This window comes from Manis pentadactyla, chromosome 2, assembly GCF_030020395.1.
Source record: "Manis pentadactyla isolate mManPen7 chromosome 2, mManPen7.hap1, whole genome shotgun sequence".
Taxonomy (NCBI): domain Eukaryota; kingdom Metazoa; phylum Chordata; class Mammalia; order Pholidota; family Manidae; genus Manis; species Manis pentadactyla.
The window spans coordinates 97,389,638-97,406,526 of NC_080020.1; the positions used below are offsets into that span (position 1 = coordinate 97,389,638).

The window sequence follows — 16,889 nt, forward strand, 5'->3', positions numbered from 1 at the left end:
GCTAGAAGTCACTGTAGGATTAGGATGACTGGAGGATAATGAAAGGTATCAATCTGAATGAAATATATTGTCATGATACATTTCTGGAAAAAAATTTGCTCTATTGACTGTTGGCTACTTCCTGATTTTTTTTAATCATAGAGTTGTAAATTTCAAAGTTACCCTAAAAACAGTACAAAGAGCTATGTGACCAGGAGGAAATTATTTAACCTCTGAGTCTTGGTTTCCTCCTATCTTTAAAAAGAGCAATATTAATAGCAATACTTCAAGGTTGTTGTAAGCCTTAAAAATAAAATATGCTCAGTGGCTTGCCTAGAGCAATGACTCAAAAGTGGCACTTAAAAAGAAGGGTGCAGCAGAATGTGTTAGGAGAAGAGGCTCCAATGCTGGGAGGCTCACACACAGATCTGCTAACAGCTTGCTGGCTCTGACGCCTTGGGCAAGTTATTCCTAGTCTCTGTGCCTCAGTTTCCACATCTATAAACTGAAGATAATAGCTCATATCTCATAGGTTTTGGTAAGCATTAGATAACTAATACCTATAAACATGTACTACTGTGCCCGACGCACTCGGGATCATTGAATGTCAATTTTGTTTTGTTTTACTAGAGTCCATCCCATTCATTTTCAAAATGAGATAACTGATGCTGAGAGAGGTCAAGTCATTTGCCTGAGGAATCCAGTCTCCTGCCCCAATGCCCCTCCTCTATCTCTCACTGTCTCAACACATCTTTATGTGCACGCTCCTATGGTACATTCCTCTTTGCCACTAGTTGAAACCACTTCTCATCAGCCATGTGTCCTTCAGTCCCTACAAACAATCAGGTAAGATTTCTGCAAAAGCATAGGCGAATTCCTGTGACGCTGATTAAAGATTGAGCTTTCAGCTCCTTCCAAGGGGCTCCAGAAATGTGTTCCAGCATTTGCTACTTTTTCAGAAGTAATGTATCTTTGTAATTTCTTCCTTAAAGAGGACTACCAAACTGTAAAAGCTTCAGGCTCCAATAATCTAAATCTACAGCTGCTCAAATGAGGGCAAGATGGGAGGGAAGTCAGGATTTGATAAACAAAAAGTAAGCAATAAACATCAATTCCAAAACAGAATGGTGGCAAACAAACAGCAACTCTTACCTTTGAAAGAAGAGAGTTCGTTCTGATCCCTGTTCCTCACATGGCAGGATCCTTCTCAGCCTAGGTCCCAGCTCAGCCACCCACACAAACCCTCTACGATCATCTAATAAAAACTCACTTCCCTCCCCTGCTGCTGTGGTCCCCTTATTAGAGTGCTCTGGTGATTTCTGCACAGCACTATCACATTCTGTATTTTTGTGTATTTATTTTCAATCTGAAGTTACTTCAGTGTCCGGCACACAGTAAAAACCTCAATAAATGTTCACTGAGTGAATGAATGAGTGAATGAACAAATAATTCCTTCCCATTACATTCACAGCTCAGATACAGACGCCCTCAGGAAGCCTTCCCAGAGTCCCCAGGACTGGGATAGACATATGTATCCTGTGCTCATGCCTCCTGGGCCTTTATCAGAGCAGCTGGAATTCTCTTCTCACTCTCCACCTCCCCACAGGTGGCTGGCCCTTGGGGAAGATGCTGCACATCCCCTACCATTGTATCCCTAGCACAGTGCCTCACACATCACAGGCACTCAATAAATATCTGAGTTAATTGAATTATTTGACTGAGTACAAAAGTCTGAAGGTTGGTACACTATTTTTAGAAAAGAAGAAAATGAACATCTACTGTTAGTTTTGTGCACAATATTAAACTAGGTATAAGTATTATAGCAAAATACTGAGCAGCTAGGCCATAGGTGTTCTCTCCTGTTTCACAAATGAGTAAATGGAGGCTCAGAGAAATTAGGTTTGAGGACACACAGCTAGCAAGATCTGGGTCAGTATTTGAACCCCAGATCACCAGAGCCCCAAGTCCCTGCTCGTGTAGCTGGGCCACCTTACCCCTTGGCAGCATATATTTACCGGTCCACGGGGTGATCCTTTCTTCTATGTGTGTTTCCCTGTCTCCCCACTCAGCTGGGAGGCCCTATTAGTCCAGGAACTAAGTCTTTACCATTCTTCGCACTTGCCAACGCTGAGAAGAGTGATTTAAACAAAGCGGAATGTGGGAGCTGCCGCTTGTAGCTGTCTGACAGCATGAACGTTTTCATGCATCCTGACATTGCCCACCCAGTATCAGCTTACCCTCAGGAGGGAAACCAAATGATTCCTCTCTCAATCTGTCAGGAAAAGCATATGCTAAGTTAGACGAAATGTGATGGGGTGTGAGGAGCATACAAATGACAGCATCAGGAATGGTCCTGGCAGCTGTCCCCAGCGTCAGTGGTCTCTTAAGAAGCTCATTTGGGCAGAAAAATGTTGGTTCCTTATAAATGGACTAGAGAGTTTGATCATCATCCTGAAATCAGTGGGCAGGGTGACTAGGCTAAATGAATACCATATGCAAAGATTGCAGGCAGAAATATTTTTCCATAGATATTCATTCCATTTTACTCAGACTGTTCATTCCACATACTCTCCTTTATATGCACATTCCAGAAATGTGCAGGAAGTGAGTTGAATGTGTCCTCTTACTGTGTATATCTATGTGTCTTAAACACAAGACAGATAGTGTACAACCTTTTCATGCTGGTGGATAGTAAGTTAAAAGCAAAACAACTGATTCTTTCTGTAACTTTAAATAATTTTTTGGAACAGGTAGTAAAGGAATATGGAAAGATACTGAGCAGTTACATAGTGTGGGAAAAATACTTGGTAGGGATTAAGATACGTGTTTCAGAACGGATCCTTAATGACCTCAAACAGTTCCCTTGGCCTACTGGGCCTCACTTACGTGGTGTGATTGGATGCATGGGCTTTGGATTTGTTGGAATCCTGCTTCTGACAAATCCTAGCTGTGACCTCAGGCAAATACCTTCATGTTGCTGATTCTCAGCTTCCTTATCTATTAAATGGCTCTAAAAATACCACTTTCCCTGATGGGGGTTGTTGCAAAAAAAGTTCTAAAATATACATAAAGAGGTTTCTTTATGGGTCAACACTGGGTTCAATAAATTTTGCTATCTCATCAGTCATATCATCAAATGAGGGGTTGAGCTAGAAAATCTGTAAGATTTTTTTTCTAACCCAATGCTCTAAGTCTCCAAATACTGAGACCCAGAAATGCCCTGGGCCTGTAGTGAGAATGCTGAAATCACAAGCATTTGTCAGAGTGGAATCAATGACAGAAGCCAGCCCTAGGGTTCTAAGAACCTGCCTTCTGTATTAAGCATGCCTTTCATTTTCTGTATTCTGATGCTTTGACATCTGGGGCCTTGTAGACCCTGGAGAGCCCGCCCCTCTGAAAATGAGCCAATTCCTAGAGACAGTAAACCACTCACTGGAGCTCACTATTCAAATGCAAACACACCAATCCTAAGCTCACACTCCCAACCACCTCCCTTTATTGAGCTTTCATATTCTAGACCACTATCCACCTGCCCTTATTACCAGACAACCAGGAACAGCCTCTACACCCCAGAGTCTGCTAGTTATTCAAACTAGCCAATCCTAAGCCTTCTTACCACATTCCTTCCACAGAAACCACAATAGAGGCTACTATCACAGTTTCCTACCTCTCTCCTTCTGCCTCTTGACCCACCCTGATGATTCCCCTCATTCCCATGTCCCCGCTCCATGCTGATGTGCCTCCTTTTTGGGATCCATGAGTATATCAAATTATCTTTTCAATGGCAGTTGTCTCCTGATCTGTTGGTCTTGCCATACCGAATTAATAATAAAAGCTGTATTTTAAAATACCCTCTTCATCCAGGCCTCTGGTAGGGAAGCAGGGCCTACATCTTTCTCTGGATTATTAGTGCAGCTCTTGCATTAGATTCTGACATGGTTACTGCCTGCATATATGGTTGCTGGATAGGAATCAGAATCCTCTTTGGTTGTCTATGGGCCAGCGGCACCTGCCGGAGGGGTAGATGGCACCTCTGTGCTAAGGAAAAGGTATGCCTCCTGGAGATGAGGACAGCTCTTAGGGAGAGCACAAAGCTCAGCAAATGGTGCTCTAGCAGGAAAGTGGCCAGCCCCTTGTGACTCTTTGGCTGGTGCCCTTGTCTAGTGCACAACACGTGCATCTGTGTGTGGCAGCCCCAGCCTCAGAACATGCTGAGAATGGGTTTCCTATTAACAGCCTGGCCAGAACTCAGGAATGAGAAAAGGAGGGTGAGTGGGGAAAGGGGGTGGAGGAAAAGAAAGATAAGGTGTGGTGAAGGGTGAGAATGAGAAAAATAATGCAAAAATGATAAAATGCTTGTTCTAATTCTTAAGGAAACAGTAATCTCCTATGCCCTCTGCCTACCTGCCCACTGCCCATTTTAAACCTGTATTATCTAATTAAGCTACGGATATTTCAAGTTAAGTTTTCCATTAGTTAGAGTCAACCCTGATTTTTGGACTTGAACAATGCAGATCCAAATGATAAAGGAAACCCCTGTGCTTTCTTTAAGCAAAGGAAGAACCACACTCTCAAGTCTGGCTATGTAAGTAAAATTTCAATAAAATTTAAGTCTAATAGAAGTAAAATTTCCAGCACGCCTTACTTTATAGATTGCTATAAGCTCCAAAGCTCCTATGGTAGTAATCCAGATACTGAAAATAAATACAGGTGATATTCTTCTTAGTAACGGATGCTATTTTTCTTTTTCAATCTTCTCATTGGGAAGAAATCCACTATATCAAGCCTCTCTCCAAGTTAAACTATTTTTTTTAACTAGAAGGAAAATACTGTAGACCCCAGATGTGAAATGTTTTTCTACAATTAAAGGGAAAAACCACCCTAATTTCTCTCCAATGTATTCATAACAGCATTAAACAGACACACAAAAAAATAAAAGAACCAGATCAAATACTTGGAATCTCTAAAATTTTGAAAAATTTTGATTTGAGAATCATAGAAATGATAAAATGAAAATGCAATAAAAAGTGTTAATAGGGGAGCCAAGATGGCGGCGTGAGTAGAGCAGCGGAAATCTCCTCCCAAAACCACATATATCTATGAAAATATAACAAAGACAACTCTTCCTAGAATAAAGACCAGAGGACACAGGACAATATCCAGACCACATCCGCACCTGAGAGAACCCAGTGCCTCACGAAGGCAGTAAGATACAAGCCCCGGCCCCGCGGGAGCCGAGCGCCCCTCCCCCCAGCTCCTGGCGGGAGAAGAGCAGGCAGAGCGGGAGGGAGACGGAGCCCAGGGCTGCCGAACACCCAGCCCCAGCCATCCGGGCCAGAGTGCAGACACAGTGCGTACGTGGGGGGGCCCTGGATACTAGGGAAACAGGGCAACAAGAACAGTGAGCGGGCGCCGGAGGCCTGGCACCGGAGGACACCAGAAAAGCGTGCGACCATTTTTTTTTTTTCTGTTTTGTTTTGGCGAGCGCTTTTTGGAAGTCTTAAAGGGATAGTGACCCCAATACTTGGAAAACAGGGCAGCAGGAACAGTGAGCGGGCACCGGAGGCCTGGCGCCTGAGGACACCAGAAAAGCGTGCGACCATTATTATTATTATATATATTTTTTTGCTGTTTTGTTTTGGCGAGAGCTTTTTGGAAGTCTTAAAGGGATAGGGACCCCAATACTAGGGAAACAGGGCAGCAAGACCGGTGAGCAGATGCCTGAGGCTGGCGCCGGGGAATAAAGAAAAACGAGCGGCCACTCTTTTTTTAACTTAAAAAAAATTTTTTTTTTTTTTTGTGGTCGTTGTTTTGTTTTAGCAGGTGCTTTTTGGAAGTCTTAAAGGGGCAGGGTGGGACACTTAATCCAGAGGTAGGGACTCTGGGGATATCTGGGCACCCTAACCCCTGGGCTGCAGGGAGCCGGGAGGCCCCTTACGGAGATAAATAGCCTCCCAGCCGCTCCCTCTCCAACGTGACTCCACCACTTGGGGGCAGAGGCCCGAACCAGGCCACGCCCACAGCAACAGCGGAGATAAACTCCATAGCAGCCGGGCAGGAAGCAGAAACCCTGTCTGCGCGCTGCCACCCTGCACAAGCCACTAGAGGTCGCTGTTCTCCCAGGAGAGGAGGGCCACAAACCAACAAGAAGGGAAGTACTTCCAGCTGTCACTCATTCCAGCTCTGCAAACTATTCCTATCACCATGAAAAGGCAAAACTATAGGCAGACAAAGATCACAGAGACAACACCAGAGAAGGAGACAGACCTAACCAGTCTCCCTGAAAAAGAATTCAAAATAAGAATCATAAACATGCTGACAGAGATGCAGAGAAATACGCAAGAGAAATGGGATGAAGTCCGGAAAGAGATCACAGATGCCAGAAAGGAGATCGCAGAAATGAAACAAACTCTGGAAGGGTATATAAGCAGAATGGATAGGATGCAAGAGGCCATTGATGGAATGGAAACCAGAGAAGAGGAATGCATAGAAGCTGACATAGAGAGAGATAAAAGGATCCCAGGAATGAAACAATGTTAAGAGAACTGTGTGACCGATCCAAAAGGAACAATATCCATATTATAGGGGTTCCAGAAGAAGAAGAGAGAGGAAAAGAGATGGAAAATATCTTAGAAGAAATAATTGCTGAAAACTTCCCCAAACTGGGGGAGGAAATAATTGAACAGACGACGGAAATACACAGAACTCCCAACAGAAAGGATCCAAGGAGGAGAACACCAAGACACATAATAATTAAAATGGCAAAGATCAAGGAAAAGGAAGGAGTTTTAAAGGCAGCTAGAGAGAAAAAGGTCACCTATAAAGGAAAACCCATCAGGCTAACATCAGACTTCTCGACAGAAACCCTACAGGCCAGAAGAGAATGGCATGATATATTTAATACAATGAAACAGAAGGGCCTTGAACCAAGGATACTGTTTCCAGCACGACTATCATTCAAATATGATGGTGGGATTAAACAATTCCCAGACAAACAAAAGCTGAGGGAATTTGCTTCCCACAAACCACCTCTACAGAACATCTTACAGGGACTGCTCTAGATGGGAGCACTCCTAGAAAGAGCACAGCACAAAACACCCAACATATGAAGAATCAAGGAGGAGGAAAAAGAAGGGAGAGAAGAAAAGAATCTCCAGACAGTGTATATAACAGCTCAATAAGCGAGCTAAGTTAGGCAGTAAGATACTAAAGAGGCTAACCTTGAACCTTTGGCAACCACGAATTTAAAGCCTGCAATGGCAATAAGTACATATCTTTCAATAGTCACCCTAAATGTTAATGGGCTGAATGCACCAATCAAAAGACACAGAGTAATAGAATTGATAAAAAAGCAAGACCCATCTATATGCTGCTTACAAGAAACTCAACTCAAACCCAAAGACATGTATAGACTAAAAGTCAAGGGATGGAAAAACATATTTCAAGCAAACAACAGCGAGAAGAAAGCAGGGGTTGCAGTACTAATATCAGAAGAAATAGACTTCAAAACAAAGAAAGTAACAAGAGATAAAGAAGGACACTACATAATGATAAAGGGCTCAGTCCAACAAGAGGATATAACCATTCTAAATATATATGCACCCAACACAGGAGCCCCAGCATATGTGAAACAAATACTAACAGAACTAAAGGGGAAAACAGACTGCAATGCATTCATTCTAGGAGACTTCAACACACCACTCACCCCAAAGGATAGATCCAACGGGCAGAAAATAAGTAAGGACACGGAAGCACTGAACAACACAGTAGAGCAGATGGACCTAATAGACATCTATAGAACTCTACATCCAAAAGCAACAGGATACACATTCTTCTCAAGTGCACATGGAACATTCTCCAGAATGGACCACATACTAGGCCACAAAAAGAGCCTCAGAAAATTCCAAAAGATTGAAATCCTACCAACCAACTTTTCAGACCACAAAGGCATAAAACTAGAAATAAACTGTACAAAGAAAGCAAAGAGACTCACAAACACATGGAGGCTTAACAACACGCTCCTAAATAATCAATGTATCAATGACCAAATCAAAATGGAGATCCAGCAATATATGGAAACAAATGACAACAACAACACTGAGCCCCAACTTCTGTGGGACACAGCAAAAGCCGTCTTAAGAGGAAAGTATATAGCAATCCAAGCATATTTAAAAAAGGAAGAACAATCCCAAATGAATGGTCTAATGTCACAATTATCGAAATTGGAAAAAGAAGAACAGATGAGGCCTAAGGTCAGCAGAAGGAGGGACATAATAAAGATCAGAGAAGAAATAAATAAAATTGAGAACAATAGAACAATAGCAAAAATCAATGAAACCAAGAGCTGGTTCTTCGAGAAAATAAACAAAATAGATAAGCCTCTAGCCAGACTTATTAAGAGGAAAAGAGAGTCAACAGAAATCAACAGTATCAGAAACGAGAAAGGAAAAATCATGATGGACACCACAGAAACACAAAGAATTATTAGAGAATACTATGAAAACCTACATACTAACAAGCTGGGAAACCTAGGAGAAATGGACAACTTCCTAGAAAAATACAACCTCCAAGACCGACTCAGAAAGAAACAGAAAATCTAAACAGACCAATTACGAGCAACGAAATTGAAGCGGTAATCAAAAAACTACCAAAGAACAAAACCCCCGGGCCAGATGGATTTATCTCGGAATTTTATCAGACATACAGGGAAGACATAATACCCATTCTCCTTAAAGTTTTCCAAAAAATAGAGGAGGAGGGGATACTCCCAAACTCATTCTATGAAGCTAACATCACCCTAATACCAAAACCAGGCAAAGACCCCCCAAAAAAGAAAATTACAGACCAATATCCCTGATGAACATAGATGCAAAAATACTCAATAAAATATTAGCAAACCGAATTCAAAAATATATCAAAAGGATCATACACCACGACCAAGTGGGATTCATCCCAGGGATGCAAGGATGGTACAACATTCGAAAGTCCATCAACATCATCCACCACATCAACAAAAAGAAAGACAAAAACCACATGATCATCTCCATAGATGCTGAAAAAGCATTTGACAAAGTTCAACATCCATTCATGATAAAAACTCTCAGCAAAATGGGAATAGAGGGCAAGTACCTCAACATAATAAAGGTCATCTATGATAAACCCACAGCCAACATTATATTGAACAGCGAGAAGCTGAAAGCATTTCCTCTGAGATCAGGAACTAGACAGGGATGCCCACTCTCTCCACTGTTATTTAACATAGTACTGGAGGTCCTAGCCACGGCAATCAGACAAAACAAAGAAATACAAGGAATCCAGATTGGTAAAGAAGAAGTTAAACTGTCACTATTTGCAGATGACATGATACTGTACATAAAAATCCCTAAAGACTCCACCCCAAAACTACTAGAACTGATATCGGAATACAGCAAAGTTGCAGGATACAAAATCAATACACAGAAATCTGTGGCTTTCCTATACACTAACAATGAACCAACAGAAAGAGAAATCAGGAAAACAACTCCATTCACAATTGCATCAAAAAGAATAAAATACCTAGGAATAAACCTAACCAAAGAAGTGAAAGACATATACTCTGAAAAATACAAGTCACTCTTAAGAGAAATTAAAGGGGACACTAACAGACGGAAACTCATCCCATGCTCTTGGCTAGGAAGAATTAATATCGTCAAAATGGCCATCCTGCCCAAAGCAATATACAGATTTGATGCAATCCCTATGAAACTACCAGCAACATTCTTCAATGAACTGGAACAAATAATTCAAAAATTCATATGGAAACACCAAAGACCCCGAATAGCGAAAGCAATCCTGAGAAAGAAGAATAAAGTAGGGGGGATCTCACTCCCCAACTTCAAGCTCTACTATAAAGCCATAGTAATCAAGACAATTTGGTACTGGCACAAGAGCAGAGCCACAGACCAATGGAACAGACTAGAGAATCCAGACATTAACCCAGACATATATGGTCAATTAATATTTGACAGAGGAGCCATGGACATACAATGGCAAAATGACAGTCTCTTCAACAGATGGTGCTGGCAAAACTGGACAGCTACATGTACGAGAATGAAACTGGACCATTATCTAACTCCATATACAAAAGTAAACTCAAAATGGATCAAAGACCTGAATGTAAGTCATGAAACCATTAAACTCTTGGAAGAAAACATAGGCAAAAACCTCTTAGACATAAACATGAGTGACCTCTTCTTGAACATATCTCCCCGGGCAAGGAAAACAACAGCAAAAATGAACAAGTGGCACTACATTAAGCTGAAAAGCTTCTGTACAGCAAAAGACACCATCAATAGAACAAAAAGGAACCCTACAGTATGGGAGAATATATTTGAAAATGACACATCCGATAAAGGCTTGACGTCCAGAATATATAAAGAGCTCACACGCCTCAACAAACAAAAAACAAATAACCCAATTAAAAAATGGGCAAAGGAACTGAACAGACAGTTCTCCAAAAAAGAAATAAAGATGGCCAACAGACACAGGAAAAGATGCTCCACATCGCTAATTATCAGAGAAATGCAAATTAAAACTACAATGAGGTATCACCTCACACCAGTAAGGATGGCTGCCATCCAAAAGACAGAGAACAACAAATGTTGGCGAGGCTGTGGAGAAAGGGGAACCCTCCTACACTGCTGGCGGGAATGTAAGTTAGTTCAACCATTGTGGAAAGCAGTATGGAGGTACATCAAAATGCTCAAAACAGACTTACCATTTGACCCAGGAATTGCACTCCTAGGAATTTACCCTAAGAATGCAGCAATCAAGTATGAGAAAGATCAGTGCACCCCTATGTTTATCGCAGCACTATTTACAATAGCCAAGAATTGGAAGCAACCTAAATGTCCATCGATAGATGAATGGATAAAGAAGATGTGGTACATATACACAATGGAATACTACTCAGCCATAAGAAAAGAGCAAATTCTACCATTTGCAGCAACATGGATGGAGCTGGAGGATATTATGCTCAGTGAAACAAGCCAAGCGGAGAAAGAGAAATACCAAATGATTTCACTCATCTGTGGAATATAAGAACAAAGGAAAAACTGAAGGAACAAAACAGCAGCAGAATCACAGAACTCAAGAATGGACTAACAGAGGATCAAAGCCCAATTGGGCTACCCCGAAAATGAACTAAGATACGATATGAAAAAGAACTTCCAACATCAGCACTCTCGGGAAGACTCATGCCAGAAGATGATCATCAAAAAACCCCAACAAAGATCCACGCACTGCTACAGCTGTAGATGCACTCATCCCACCAGTTCCTGGACTTGCCATGGGAATGAGGAAGGAGATATCTAAGCTGGCCTGCGCATACAGTAAAACAACAAATTTGACTGTATCTATACTGTTGGAACTCAACCAAGAATTAGGAGAAGTGCAAATTGTAGCGCTCCAAAATCTTACAACTACAGACTATTTACTGTTAAAAGAACATATGGGATGTGAACAGTCCCCAGGAAGGGGTTGTTTTAATTTGTCTGATTTCTCTCAGACTGTTTAAGTTCAGTTGGACAATATCCACCATATCATAGATAAGTTTTCACAAATGCCTAAGGTGCCTAACTGGTTTTCTTGGTTTCACTGGAGATAGCTGGTAATTACAGGTATGCTTTGGTTATGTAACTATACTCCTAATATGCTAATGTGTGTGCGCAATTTAAGTAGTAGTTTAAAACCTATACATGCTGAAGTTACTCTACAAGGAGATATGTCAAAGAAATAATCAATCTTCCCATATTTTCTTCCGCCTGCTACTTCTATAGCTTTTCTTCTTCCTTCCTAATTACAACCCTTAAATAGAATTCGTGCCTCATATCAAATTTACCGAGTATCATAATTCTTCCAAGTGGTAAAGATACCTCAAGACAAATGCTGGGCATAGAAGCTACAGGGCATAAATATGCAAAGAAATAAAAAGCTAACCATTTCAAACAATAAGGCTTCTCTCTCACTTACCAACTTAACATTTCCCTGTATGGCCCCGGAAGATGACTGGTTAGCCAGAGACGGGTAAGATTCCTCAAGGGAGGAACAACCTAAGACAGGCACAGTCGCAGGGGGGTCATCAGGTGAGAAATTGGGGATCAACAGAGGTGAGGCTTAGAACCTCACCCCCCTGTTCTGAGAGAAATGTTCTGCATACGTGGATGTTTTATTGCCCTTGTCTAGCTTGGATTAACACATAGTCTACAGGCACACACCTGATCATCTACATTTGCTCTCTTACAACACTAAACTATGTTTTCTACCTTTGTCCTGTATCTCCCTACCACTTCAGCATTTTATTAAAAATAATAATAATAAAGGGAGAAATGTGGTATCAACATATAAATCAAGTATAAAAATCAAATGAGTATTCATATTTGAACTGTTTATAGTTCATAATGCATGAGCAAAACCGAAAGTTTCTGTGATGACTGCCCTTGTACTGTTCACCATGTAACTTATTCACTATGTAAGAATTTGTTCTCCATGTAAGAACTTGTTTGTTATGCTTCAGAAGATTGGAGACTGACGAAAATTAGGCTTGGGGTGGATTAATGATTGTGCATTGAGCATTGACTCCCCTATACAGAATTTTATTGTTGTTAACAACCATTTGATCAATAAATATGAGAGATGCCCTCACAAAAAAAAAAAAAAAATACACACTTCCAATTGTAAAATAAATAAGTAACCGGGATGTAATGTATAGCATAAGGAATATAGTCAAAATATTGTAACAACTTGGTATGGTGATAGCTGGTACCTAGAATTATCATGTATATAAATGTTGAATCACTGTGTTATACACCTGAAACTAATGTAATGTAATACTGTGTGTCAACTACCCTTCAATAAATAAATAAATAAAATAAAAAGTGTTAATATAGGGAAGGATTAGAGGGATTCATAAATATACTAATGCAATATAGAGTTTGTAATTAAGTACAAATGAGTAGTGATGTTTCTCTAAAAAAGTGTATTCCAAAGTAGTGATGAACTTCTCAGAGAGAAGGTATAACTTGTCCAGGAAGAAATGCCAATATTTCTAGTAGCTGTTAAAATGCATTATTTGAATGTTGACAGTTAAAAATCCAGTAACCCAGTTTGTGGATTCAGAAAACCCTTAAGAAGCGCATGCAAAAAGTAAATCATCAGGTAAAAAACAGGGGAGTCTTTCCACTCAGGTTCCTCCCTCCTGACATATTAGAAATACTACCTGGAATCTGGCTTCAAGTTTTATGTTCCTATGCCTGATAGATTCCATTGGCAATTAAGTAGAAGATTTACCACAGTTGTCCTAACACACTACTTACCTTGAGAATGAACATGGTGTAGTAGTAATCAGACTGGCTTAGCTAACAGGAGACCTCAGTTTTATATTCTGATGTGGCACTAAATATAAGGTAAGGACAAATACTTAACCCATCTATATCTTGGTTTCCTAACCTGGAAAAGTTCTATTCATGGGCAGTTTAAAACTAACAGAGTGATCAGAATCGTATCAATATCTGCAGCCTGTCCTGGAAATTTGACTGGTTCTCATTACTATGAAACCATTTGCTTCTCTTTTTTGAAATATATAATAGGCTGTGATATTGCGACAGATAAGAATTATATATTTGGTCTTCCTCCTGGTTATTGGCACAGAGCTTCTAAAATGCTTGGAATTTCCTGAGTGATAGGGTGAAAGGAGCATCTTTTGCTATTCATGATAAGCCCCTTTCAACCACACCAGAGTTTACACTGATGACGTGATCCTTGGTGGGTCCCTAAATAGCTTCAGAATGGGGGCTGGTTGTTGGAAAAACAAACCATGTGAACAAAGAGTTGGAACTTTCAGCCCCACCTCCTGACCTCAGGAAGGGAGAAGGGCTGGAGACTGAAGTAACCACCAAAAGCCAATGATTTTATCAATCATGCCTATATAATGGAAGCACCATAAAGATCCTAAAGGATGAGGTTTGGAGAGTTTCTGGGCTGGTGAACACATCAAGGTACAGGGTTGGTAACATGTCCAGAGAAGGCACAGAAGCTGTGCCTACCCTCCCCAACCCCAAAACTTTGCCCTATGCTTCTCCTCGCCTTAGTTGTTCTTGAGTTGTAGTGCTTTATAATAGTAATAGTAAATAAACTGTTTTCCTAAATTCTATGAGCCATTCTTGCAAATCATTGACCCTGAGGGTTGGGATTAGGGTAACTTCCAAATTATAGCCTGTAGGTCAGAAGTACAACTGGCCCAGACTTGCAATTGGTGTCTGAAGTGATCTGGGAGCTGGGAGTACAATCTTGTGGAATTAAGTCCTTCACCTATGAGTTCTGTGCTAACCTCAGGTGAGTGAATTAAACTGTAGGACACCCAGTTGGTGTCCACAGAGAATTGAAGAATTGGAAAACTTACACATTTGCTGTCAGAAGTGTGGTAAGTAAAAACAGGTCATAGTATAGGCTAAGAGGATTGTGAACACTTTAATGAGTTAGTTATACATCTCTATAACTGCATAAAAGTACTATAAGCTGGAAAAAAACAGCATATGGTTGTTTGGTTATTAAAATACAGAGATGACAAACCATCAGTGCCAAATACATTCCCAAATAAATGATTTGTTGACATAGCTAAACAGTCAGAACTGCATATGAATAAATACTTCCCAGCATACTTACATTGTAGTATAAAGCTAGGATCCCTAGACTTATTGTAGGAATGTCTGTACTTAGGCATGCCACCCTATTACTCCTTATATCTTATCCTGCATGCCTCAATTCACTGAGATGGTCAAACTCTTTCAAAACATTTTCTTCACCCTCACAGAATACATCATCTAAGATTGCCACTTTCACAAAAACACTACTATATTCAATAAGACTTCTTAATTATGGCAGCATGGGGAAGGGGAATGAGCCCAAGCATTAGGATCTGATAGACCTAGCCTGGAATCTGTCATGTACCATGTAAGATCTTGGACAAGCTATTTAACTTATCCTACTTGCAGATTTCTTGGGTAAAACAGGAATAATCAGAAATACACAGTTGGGTTGTTGTGGGAATTAGAGGTAAGACATAGATAATGCCTTGTATGTGCTCAATAAACACTAACTACATATGATATTTATATAATATTATTTGTATATAAAAGTATATATCCCACTAGTATCAATTTTTTTCCAACTATACTGTAAGTTCAGTGAGCACAAAATCTTTGTATAGGACTTCTTTTGAATGTTTTACAATCTAGTAGGCCAGTGGCATATGGTAATATAAAACCCATTTGCACACCCATAGAATCATAGGTGCCTTAACAGCTCCTAATATCCCTAAAGAGGAAGAAATTAGATTATTTTAATTGCAAAGAAAGTAGCGGCCATCAAACTACAGAGTTTGACTGAGGAGAAGGGCAAGGTGAAGGATTTCTGAGTGGCTGCCCCCTGAAGGGAAGGTGGGAGTCCACAGAATGGGCTGGACTGGGCTGTGAAGAGTCGGAAGTTTGGGGAAAATGGTGGGCTATGGAAGATTATAGACAAATTTGAATAGAATTATAGCGAGAGGCTTTGAGTGAAGTTACAGAAAGTGAAAAGCATGGGGAGGTATTAGTGTAGAGGTGGCTCACAGATCTGAGTTAGGCTTTGGGTGGCTCAGAGAAGAGCACCTTCCACCCAGAAGTAAGACCCAGACAGAAATAACTTAATCTCAATGCCCAAGAAAAGTAAATGAAGTAGCTCTGGCCTGGAATTGACACTGAGTATTTTGAAAAAAATATTTTTGTAAGTATGAGAATACTTAATAATTTTCAAAAAATAATTTATGTTATTTGAAATCTATATCTTTTGCATTAAGGACAGATGATTTCGTACCTTGAAAAACATTTCTCTCAAAAATCTAGATGAAGAAATTGCTAGGGATTTTAGGATTGATTGAACACCCTATGTCGGTGTTTTACCTAAATGATCACAATAGCCAACTGCAAACATCTCTAAAATATAAAGCAGGGAAGAGAAACTAGCTGTTAGCCAGAAGAATGATTGTTCTTTTTTTTTTTTTTTTTTTTTCAGATTAGCAGACAGAACATGGTCATAGAGGTACAAGTTAAGAGATGTGGTTACAAAACTAATTTTCAATTCACCAAGGTCCCGGTGAGTTAAGGGACCTTTCTGAAATCTGATATGAACATTATCTATGACAGTTGGCTGCCTGAAGCTCTAAAGGAAGAGATTGAAGCAGATTCCAAATGAGAAGCAATGAACTCTGCTCTTTCTGGCTCCATAAATGGAGCTATGTGGTTCAGTTCCTAAGGACTCTCCCAGCAAAAGTGGCTTTGGAAGCTGATAGGGTAGCAATATGCTTGGGTCTATTTTTCCAAGTTCTTGCACAAATTCTAATTAGACTTGATAGACTTCAGAGTTAGAGTAACTAAAATAGTAACTGTCTGTTATAAGCTACCTCTTAAGATGATACCTGTCTGTGTATATATCCATATCTTTAAATTTTACTTCTAAGAACTTTAACATATTTCAATGTCATCCAGTTTCTATAGATACTTTAATAAAGGACACTTTTATTTTTAAATAAAAGAAGTTTAAATGCTGCATGCACTCTCAGATTTGTCTTTCTTTCCACTTTCCATAGTTGAGGAAGGGAGCTTACGATCTTATCAGTCCTACAGATTAACCCTAGTATCAATCAGCACCAAGTGATAGCAGATATCAGAATTGTCTCAGAAAAAGGTAGAAAACATCTCTTGGTTATATAAAATACCTGTTTATAGCTTAAATGAGTTTGAGTGGTAGAGGTACAAGTGAACAGGAAAAAGGAGCCAAAACTGACTGTAGGAATGTCCCATCATGGCACCCATGTGTTATATGATATACATAAAATG

General features: G+C 40.2%; 1 protein-coding gene across 2 annotated transcripts in view; it reads right to left on the reverse strand.

Annotated features, from left to right (window-relative positions):
* Positions 1–16,889, reverse strand: part of RAB3C (RAB3C, member RAS oncogene family) — a 281,831-nt gene that overhangs the window by 242,688 nt on the left and 22,254 nt on the right. The window lies entirely within an intron of this gene.